The sequence below is a fragment of the Chrysochloris asiatica genome, unplaced genomic scaffold (genome assembly GCF_000296735.1).
Source record: "Chrysochloris asiatica unplaced genomic scaffold, ChrAsi1.0 scaffold00100, whole genome shotgun sequence".
Classification (NCBI taxonomy): Eukaryota; Metazoa; Chordata; class Mammalia; order Afrosoricida; family Chrysochloridae; genus Chrysochloris; species Chrysochloris asiatica.
This window is the reverse complement of record NW_006408618.1, coordinates 2,472,497-2,483,219: the sequence shown is the minus strand read 5'-3', so window position 1 is coordinate 2,483,219 and position 10,723 is coordinate 2,472,497. Positions and strand designations below refer to the sequence as shown.

Here is a 10,723-nt window from a genome sequence, read left to right as displayed (position 1 = left end):
ATGAAGATTTCCTATGAGAGGGATTGGCACAGTGGCTGCAGCAATGGGCACAAATGTAGCAACGATTGTGATGTTAGTGCAGGATCACAAATTGTTTATTCTGTTGTGCATAGGGTTGCTATGTGATGAGTTGGTATGACTCAGTGGCACCTAACAACAACAATCAGTTTAGACTGACTCCACCACACATAACCACTACCACCACCATACATTATGTATCTTGTTTATGACATGTAAGCCTTATATTTTAGATTATAATGACTTGATGCATGTTTTTTTCCCAAGCACCTTGAAGAAAAGCTGCTCAACTGTAAACACTTGAAGTTTATCAATAATTTTGTGGGTGAGTATAAAAAAGCACCGAAGTGATTTACTTGAAGAAACTTTAACAAATGCAAAGAAAGAACATTGATATTGCTAATCAAATTATCATGCTGAGTCCACATTTTCTTTTTCCCAAAGTGATACAACTTCTGAAGGTAGAGTATTTTCATTAATAATGTCTTTTCATTAAATAGTGAGATGCTTCTTTCATAAACTCAGGTCCTGCCTTCTGGTGATTTTCTTTTTGGTCCAGATCACTAGAACTAGTTATTGTTGATTCATGGTTACTCCATGTATGTCAGAATAAAGCTGTGGACCATAGGGATTTCAACAATTGATTTGTCAGAAGTAGATTGCCAGACCTTTCTTCTGAGGGGCTTTAGTGGGTGTATAGAACTACTAATCTTTTGATTAACAGCCTAACACTTAACCATTTAAACCACAGATTTGAAGTAGAAGTAACTACCCAAAAAACTCCACAATTTTACTGTTTCCTAAGGCAGTTTTCTTTATTATAATTTGTTAGACAGTCTCATAAACCATGATGATCTAACCACAAAGAAGCAATTCATCATTAATAATTACCTACCCAGAGCTTCCTTATATACAAGGTATGTGTAACAAGGAAGCTGTAGTATTCATTTTGAATCTGTAGCTCAGCCATATCCTTGCCACACAAGACATTTGTGAAAAGTTTCAGTCAGCTGGTCTTAGAACACAAAACAAAACAAAACAAAACATGACTTCCTGCTTGTTTGCCAGACTGTCCTGTGAGTTTAGGGCCAAATGAAAACAGGATTCCCATGTACAGTAATCTTATTGGAAGAAATAAAATCTAGTTAAGTAACCTGATAGAAAAACAATATCCAATTAAGTGTGGATGTGCATATCATTAGGTCTAGATCCACATTTCACAATGTCTGGCTCTTAATGTATTGTAAAGTTTTCCTTGTAAAGTTAAATAAGAAAGGAAAAACAACAACAACAACAAAACAAAAAACTGAAACCCTTTACAGAAAACAACTATAGAGTTGATTTCAATTCATAAAGCAAACCGAAGGCTGAAGAGCTGATTCTGATTCATAATAACCAGATAGGGCAGAAATGCTCCAAAGGATTTTCAAGGCTGTACATCTTTATGGAAGCAGTATGCCCCATCTTTTTTGCATTGCTGACCTTTTGATTAGCATCCCAGTGCTTAACCCGGTGCCACCTCAGTTCCTTAGTGATTGTACAATAAGGCAGGAACCTCTCAAATTTTGGTAAATCTCTTTACTAGATCATTGCCAGATATTCTCAACACATACAATGTGCCCTATAAATTTCTAAATGAAATCTTCCTCTTGGGGGTGGAGGTTGAGGGGCTGGGATAGTCCTTGTAAGCATTAGGAAAAGGAACTAGGAAATGCATGTGAGAGAAAAACAAAACCAAAGCAGACATGGTGAACAGAAAGCAAGGATGGAACAATATGTGTGTCTTAAAGAATACAGATTTATACTAGGGATATATAGAACTTTAGAGTACATAAAATTCAATTTATTAAAATATTTGTATTTATTTTATTTCTTTCATGATGTGCCTGACACTGTACAAGATATTTCAGAAATCTGAGAGAAGTAGAAAGGCAGCAGAATGATATAGTTAGCATAAAGCACCCAAGATTTGGAATCAATGAATGTTTAAGTTCAAGTTGGGACTTTACCACTACTTATCAGCTGTGTCCTTTGGTTACTTACTTAATTGTACACCTCTATCATCTGGTAGCATAGTGGTTATGAATTGGGCTGCTAGCCTCAGGGTCAGCAGTTAAAAACTACCAGCTGTTCTGCAGGAGAAAAATGAGGCTTTCTGCTCCCTTAAAGAGTTACAGCTCTGGAAACGCTACACAGGGTCACTATGAGTCGGAACTGACTCCACGGCACATAACCACCACCACCATACTCTCCTTCTCCTTGCCATCTTTACAGGTTGTTGTTAGTTAGTGTCAAGCAGGCTCCAACCATGACTACTTTATGTTTAAAAATGTTGCCTTGTCTTGCATTGTCTTCATGATCATTGGTCTGAATCTAGGAAAATTTGAAGTTATAAATAATAAAATGGAAGCCATAAAGATCAATATCCTAGACATTAGTGACCTGAAATGGATTGGTATTGGCCATTTTGAATTGGACAATTACATGAGTTACTATGCTGGGAATGACAAATTCAAGAAGAATGATGTCCTTTTCATAGTCAAAAAGAACATTTCAAGATCTATCTTGAAGTACAGTGCTGTCTGTTATAAAATAATATACATACTCCTATAAGGAAGACCAGTTAATACAAGTATTAATACATGCACTAACCACTAAAACCAATGACAAAGAGACTGAAGAACTCTACCAACTTCTTCAATTTGAAATCAATCAAGCATACAATTAAGATGTATTAATAATTACTGAATGGAGTACAAAAATTGGAAACAAAGAGGAATTATTGATAGTTGAAAATATGATCTTGGTGATAATAGATACTGGAGATCACTTGGTTAAATTTTACAAAACCAATGACTTATTCACTGCAAATAACTTTTATCAACACCATGAACAGTGACTATACAGTGGACCTCATCTGATGGAGTCTACAGGAATTAAATTAACTACATCTGTGGGAAAAACTATGGAGAAGCTCAATATCATCAGTCAAAACAAAGCCAGGAACCAAGTGTGAAACAGACCAATCAATAGCTCATATGCAAGTTCAATTAGAAGCTGAAGAAAATTAAAACAAGTCCACAAGAGCGAAAATATGACCTTGAGTATATTCCACCTGAATTTAGAGACCATCTCAAGAACAGATTTAATGTATTGAACACTAATACCCAAGGGGTTGTGGGGTGACTTCAAGAATATCCTACATGAAGAAAGTTTAAGGTCATTAAAGAAAAGAGCAAAATGGATGTCAAAAGAGACTCTGAAACTTCTTCTAGAATGTAGTGAAGCTAAAGCAACTGGAAGAAATGGTGCATTAAAAGAACTGAACAGTTCAAGAGGACAATTTAAAAAGCATTTCAAGAAGAAAATTTAAAGTAATATATTGCAAAGTATAAAGACCTGAAAATGGAAAACAAAAAGAGAAGAACATGCTCAGCATTTCTTAAGCTGAAGAAATGAAACAAAATTCAATCTTCAAGTTTAAATAATGAGGGATTCTCTGGGCAAAATATTAAATGGTGTAGAAAGCATCAAAAGAAGATGGAAGGAACACACAGAATCACTATACCAAAAGAAACTGGTCAACGTTCAGTCATTTCAAAAGGTAACATATGATCAAGAACCGATACATTGAAAGAAGTCCAAGCTACAGGGAAAGCACTGACAAGGAATTCTTTAGAGGGTTAAATTTTAGTGCAGTGAGTCTACTTCATGAATTCAGCACTCCAGAGAGATTAAAAGGTTTTGGTTATGCTGAGTTTGAGGACCTGGATTCTCTGTTCAGTACCCTGAGCCTCAAGAAATAGTCTCTAGGTAACAGGCGAATTCTAGTGGCTGTTGCTGATCCAGCACAGGATGAAGACAGAGATGATCGTTCTTTTGGCTGAGATAGAAATTGTGATTCTGATAAAACATATACAGATGGGAGGGCCTGTCCTGCCACAGACAGCTTTGATGACTACCTGCCTAGACGAGGTGATGGTAGCTTTGGAGACAAGTATCATGATTATCACGATTCAAACTGGTATCGTGATGGGTACCATGATAGCCCTCACAGGGATCTGGATTGAAATGGGGGCCGGGATCGATATGATGACCGAGGCAGCAGAGACTATGACAGGGTATGACTTCAGAGTAGGCAGTGGGTACTGAAGGGATGATGACTACAGAGCATGTGGGGACCGCTATGAAGTTCGATACGACAGATGGGTCGATAGGTCATGGGGCTCCAGAAATTATTACTCTAGGGATGACTATAGGCGAGACGATAAAGGTCCCCTCCAAACACCCAAATTGAATCTAAAGTCTCGGAGTGCTCCTAAGGAAGATGATTCCTCTGCTAGCACCTCCCAATCCAGTTGAGTGGCTTCTATCTTTGGAGAGGCAAAGCCAGTTGACACAGCTTTCGGAGAACAAGAAGTAGAGGAGTGGCTACAGAAGGAACAGGAGAAATGATGATGTCAGCTGGATGAGCCAAAACTAGAACGATGGCCTTGGGAAAGACACCTGAGCTGGTGAAGTGAAGAAACTCAGGAACGGGACAGGTCTAGGACAGTGAGGATAGCAGACTGGAACCTCAGTCACATCTGGCCATAGTAAGTCAGATCAGGATACATGAAGGATAGAAAGTGAAAAGTCTCTGGAAAATGAAACCTTAGATAAGGAAGAAGATTGTCACTCTCCAACTTCTAAGCCTCCCCAACTGGACCAGTCTCTAAAGGTAATGCCAGCCCCTCCACCAAAGGAGAACGCTTGGGTGAGGAAGTTCTCCTCCTCCTGTTCCATCTCACGATTCAGACACAGAACAGCAGACCCCTACAAGTGTTAGGGGTAAGGTCACTTCAACTCAATTATCTGAAGAAGGACCAGTAAGAAAAGATGAAAATAAAGATGATAGGGTGAGTGTCCCAAAAGGCCAAAATGGGAACTCCAGCTGTGCCCCAGGAGATGGTGGGGAAAAAAGACCACTGGAAGGACTCTGATAGGAAAGATGGCAAAAAGGATCAAGACTTCAGATACGCACTTGTGCCAAAGCAATCTGAAGAAAATCCAGCAAGCAAGTATGCTGCTTTTTCAGTTGATGGTGAGGATAAAAATGAGGGCGATTACAATGAATAGACCTCTATATGCTGTGCATTCTCCTCATTTCTCTCCACCCTGAAATAGTCAAGAGCAAATCAAATCTCTACCCAGACACTACAAAAGAAAACTTACCATCTCCTGAAGACCGTTCTTAACTTTTTATTTTTTAATTAAATGAAATTAAATTATTTTGTATGCTGCTGCAACTTTTAAAATATTGAACTAACTGGAGAATCACAAATGTAGCCAAAAAGAAAGAAAGGCAGCTTTTGAAGGAAAAGTTGTACATAAAAAAAAAAAAAAAAAAAAAAAAAAATTCTTTAAAGCCTCAAAGAAAAAGATGTCACTTTGAGAACTAAAGGATTATGGCGTTGGTGAAGAATATTGAATATACCGTAAACTGCCAGAAGAACAAACAAATCCACCTTCTAAGAAGTACAGTCAGAATACTCCTTAGAAGCAAAGATGGTGAGACTTTATCTCACATACTTTGGACATGCTATCAGATGGGAAGAATCCTTGGGGAAAAACTTCATGCTCGGTAGAGAGTAAATGAAAAAGAGAAATCCCCTCATTGAGATGGATTGTCACAGTGGCTGCAATAATGAGCTCAAACTTAGCAACAACTGTGAGGAGGTGCAGGACTGGGTAGTTTAGTCCTTTTGTACATAGGTTTGCTATGAGTTGAAACCAACTTGAAGGTATCTAATAATGAAATAATTCACATGTGCATCATTTTATTTTTTATGCTTGAGAGATTTAATTTCAAATGATAAAAACTGTAAAACAATTACATTAATGGATTTACACAAAATTATGAAATGTGCATGGATATGTAATAAAATTAAATTCTTGAAAAATCATAGAATGGGCGGTCCCCTTGTCCTAATTGGTGAGTAATACCTAAAGAGCTGAGTTAATGGTAATGCTGAATTGCTTTTTTCAGAAGAATGTCAATGAAACAAGGATGAGTTATGTCAGATATAGTGGTAAGATGGGTATCTTAGTTCCCTTGTTATTGTTGTTAAGAGCCATTGAGTCAATTCCAACTCATAGTGACCCTTCATAGGGTTTCCGAGGAGCAGCTGGTGGGTTTGAATTACCAACCTTGTTGTTCGCAGTCCAGTGCTGATCCTCCATTGCCACACTTAGACCTGTCATAACAAAATACTACAAAGTGGGTGACTTTTAAGAAGAAAAATTTGTTGTGTCACATTTCTGGAGGCTAGACGTTCAAACTCAGGTTATCAGCAATGCTATTCTCTTTTTGCTGGCTCTAGACTCTTTTTCCTTGTCTCTTTCCATTTATTTACCCTGGGTGTTCTCCAGTGTTCCTGGATTTATAGAAAAATCCACACTGTATCTTTTCTCTGTATGTCTCCTGGTTTTCATGTCTATTCTTTTCTTTTATAAAACACTACTCAAAAAAGGTTAAGACCTACTCTACTCTGATATGACCTTATTTGACTTCTTGTTAGCTGTCTTCAACTTATGATATATATGGGCTAATGTGTCAGACTGCAAAGTTGTTTGAACTGCAAGGTCGGTGGTTCAAGCTCATCAGCTGCTCCTTGGAAACCCTATACAGGGTCTCTATGGGTCAGAATCGATTCAATGGCACTTAACAACAACAACATAAAGTCACTTTGAGTTAGAATTGACTTAACAGCAATGAATTTTCATCATGGAAATAGGCTGGACTGCATACTCCTAGACGTCTTCTACATGAAGGCACTTATAAACCTGTTTTATTTAATTAATTGTTTTGGTAGATCCTGTTACAGTCATGTACAATTTTTAATAGTACCTATGACTTCATGGCCTAATTACTATCTATCTTTCCTTTTACCATGCTTACCTAGTTTTTCGTTCAATCCCCAAAGACTTACATTGCAAGCAGGATTAATTACTTTCAATTCCACAAAGCTATGACTGTGTTCTCTCTGCCTGAAAAATTTTTCTTCTTTACTTTTCCCCCCTAGTCGTGTTATTGCTGTTGTCAGGTGCCATGGAATCATTACGACTCATAGCAACACTATGGAAAAACAGAACAAAACACTGCCCAGTCCTGCACTATCCTTACAATTGTTCTTAGGTTTGAGCACATTAATACCACCACCGTGTCAATCCATCTCCTTGGGGGTATCCTTCTTTTTCATTGACCTTTCATTTTCATCAAACATGATACCCTTTTCCAGGGACTGGTCCCTCCTGATAAAATGTCTGAAGTATGAGAGACAAAAGCCTTGCCATTCTAGCTTCGAAGAAGTATTCTGGCCGTACTTCTTCCAACACAGATTTGTTTGTTCTTATGGCAGTCTATGGTACTTTAACATTTTTCTCCAACACCATAATTCAAATGCATCAATTCTTCTACAGTCTTTGAAATTACTTTTTGTTTCCTTCCTGTGTGATGTTCTTGATGCCATTCCACAACTCTTCTGGTCTTCCATTATTATATACAATGCATCAAATCTCTTCTTGAGATTGTCTTTAAATTTAGGTGAGATATACTCAAGGTCTTATTTTGGCCTCACAGACTTATTTTCATTTTCTTCAGCTTCAAAAGAACCTTTTTCTTTATATGAACTTGCATACGAGCACTAGGTGGTCTATTCCACATTTGGTCTGGGACCTTGTTTTAGCTGTTGGTAAGGAGCTTTTCCACCATCTCTTCCCACAGTGTAGTCAGTTTGATAACTGTGTATTCTATATGTACTGGCCCAAGTATATATTAGTGGTGGTGATGTGCCGTGGAGTCGGTTCTGACTCATAGCGACCCTGTACAGGGTTTCCGAGGCTGTAAATCCTTACAGGAGCAGAAAGTCTCATCTTTCTCCCATGGAACAGCTGGTAGTTTCGAACTGCTGACCTTGTGGTTTGAAGCCCAGTATATAGTCACCTTTTATGTTGTTAAAATAAAAATAAAAGGTATTTGCAGTAAGTCATTGGTCTTTGAAAGTTCTATCATAAGCTCTACAGCATCATTTCTATTAACAAAGCCGTATTTTCCAACTACTGATCCTTCCTCTTTGTTGCCAATCTTTGCATTCCAATCACTAGTAATTATGAATGCATCTTAATTGTATATTTGATCAATTTCATACTGAAGTAGTTGGTAGAATGCTTCAATTTTATCATTTCTGACATTAGTGGTTGGTGCACAAACTTAAATAATAGTGGTATAAACTGGTCTTCTCTGTAGGCATATGGGGAGTATCCTATCACAGACAGCATTGTACTTCAAGAGAGATCTTGACATGTTCTTTTTGATGATGAATGTAATGCCATTCCTCTTCAATCTGCAATTCCCTACATAATAAGCCATGTGATTGTCAGGTTAAAAATGTCTAACAGCAGTCAATTTCAGCTCACTAATGCCTAGGAACCACAATTAATCTGTCAGATTGTCATACTGTGGTGGGTTGCACCTTTCTGTGATTCTGGAAGATATGCCACAGATATTTTAAATACCAGCAGGGTGAACAGAATTCAGCTAAGCTTACAGATGAAGCCAGACTAGGAAGGAGAGACAGACTGAAAACCTTATGAATAGCAATGGAACACTGTTAGCACCAGACCATTGAATCTTGAAACATGAGGAAGAGCACCAGAATATTGTCAGATATAGTGCCAGAAGAAGAGTCACTCAGATCGGAAAGCACTCAAAATATGACTGGGGAAGAGCTGCCTCCTCAAATTAGAGTTGACTGTGATGATGCAAATAGAGTAAAACCTTCAGGACCTCCATTTTCTGATAGGGCACAACTCAAATAGAAGAAAAACAGCTGTAGATAGCCATTAATTATATGAAAATGGAATATACAAAGTATAAATCTAGAAAAATTGAGAAAGTTGTAAAAAATGAAATGGAACACATAAACATCAGTATCCTAGGCATTAATGAGCTGAAATAGACTGGTATTGGCCTTTTTGAAGCTGACAATCACATGGTTTACTGTGCCAGGAAAGACAAATTGAAGAGGAATGGTGTTGCATTCATCATCAAAAAGAACAGATTAATCTTGCTTTCCTTTAATCTGGCAGAGACCATTAGTTACACCAATCCTGAGCCATGAAGCTGTTAACCAGAGAGGGCATCCTTTTGAGATTTCATTCCCTCAAAGTTGCTCCCAGAGTTAAAGCCACAGCTGGCCGGCAGGAGCACTCCTGTAGCCTCAAGACCTTAATTTTACCAAATTACCAAATGATTTAGTGATTGCTTTTCTGGAAAACTATGCCCCTGCATCAATAATTGGTTTGTTCATTAAAGTGGGCAGTAGATATGAAGACTCCAGAAATTTAGGAACCTCTCATTTGCTATGTCTTGCATCCAGCTTGACTACCAATGGAGCTTCATCTTTCAAGATAACCCGTGGGATTGAAGCAGGTGGTGATAAATTGTGACCACAAGAGAAAGCATGGTTTATGCTGTGGAATGCCTGTGGGATTATATAGATATCCTAATGGAGTTCTTGCTCAATATCACCACAGCACCAGAATTTCAGTGTTGGGAAGCAGCTGCCCTTCAGTCCCAGCTAAAGATTGACAAAGCTGTGGCTTTCCAGAATCCATAGGCACATGTCTTTGAAAATTTACATGCTGCAGTTTACCAGAATGCCTTGACTATTTCTTCATATTGTCCTGATTATAGGATTGGAAAAGTGACATCAGAGGAGCTATATTACTATGTTCAAAACAATTTTACAAGTGCAAGAATGGCTTTGATTGGACTTGGCGTGAGCCATCCTGTTCTAAAGCAAGTTGCTGAACAGATTCTCAACATGAGGGAAGGGCTAGGTTTACCTGGAGCATGTCTACCATGGAGGTGAAATCAAAGAACAGAATAGAGACAGTCTGGCACATGCTGCTTTCATGGCAGACAGTGCTCCCATTGGAAGTGCAGAAGCAAGTGCATTCAGTGTGCTCCAGCATGCACTTGGTGCTGGATCACATATTAAGAGGGGCAGCAACGCCACCAGCTCTCTGTACCAGACTGTTGCCAGGGGAGTTCACCAATCATTTGATGTTTCTGCTTTTCATGCTAGTTACTCAGATTCTGGACTCTTTTGGTATTTATACTATCTCTCAGGCTGCAGCTGCTGGAGATGTTATTAAGTCTGCCTATAACCACGTAAAAACAATTGCTCAGGGAAACCTTCCTGATGGAGTTATCCAAATGGCCAAGAACAAGCTGAAAGCTGAATACCTAATGTCAGTGGAGTCTTTGGAGGGTTTTCTGAATGAAGTTGGGCTCCAGGCTCTAGTTGCTGGTTCATATATGCCACCAACCACAGTCCTTCAGCATATTGACTCAGTGACTGCTACTGACATCCAAAATGCTGCAGTGAAGTTTGTTTCTGGCAAAAAAGTCAATGGCAGCAAGTGAAAATTGGGGGCATACACCTTTTTCTGTTGAGTTGCAATACTGAATTACATGTTACAAGAGAGAACTAAACATTTTCTTAACCTGGAACAGCAAACATATGAAAGTCAAAAGTGTGTAATATACCATTTATTTTATTTCTTTTTTTTTTTTAATGTGCTGAGATATCTTAAAGCATAAATGCAGGTAATTATTTCCAACTGACCTAAAGGCAATAAAATATTCGGTGTAAAGGCT

The 10,723-nt window shown here is 38.3% G+C and overlaps 2 pseudogenes; both read left to right on the top strand.

Moving 5' to 3' along the window:
- The first annotated feature begins 213 nt into the window (after positions 1-213).
- Positions 214-5,136, top strand: LOC102818790 (annotated as a pseudogene).
- A 4,039-nt stretch (positions 5,137-9,175) lies between these two features.
- LOC102818410 lies at positions 9,176-10,532 on the top strand (annotated as a pseudogene).
- Positions 10,533-10,723: the final 191 nt, after the last annotated feature.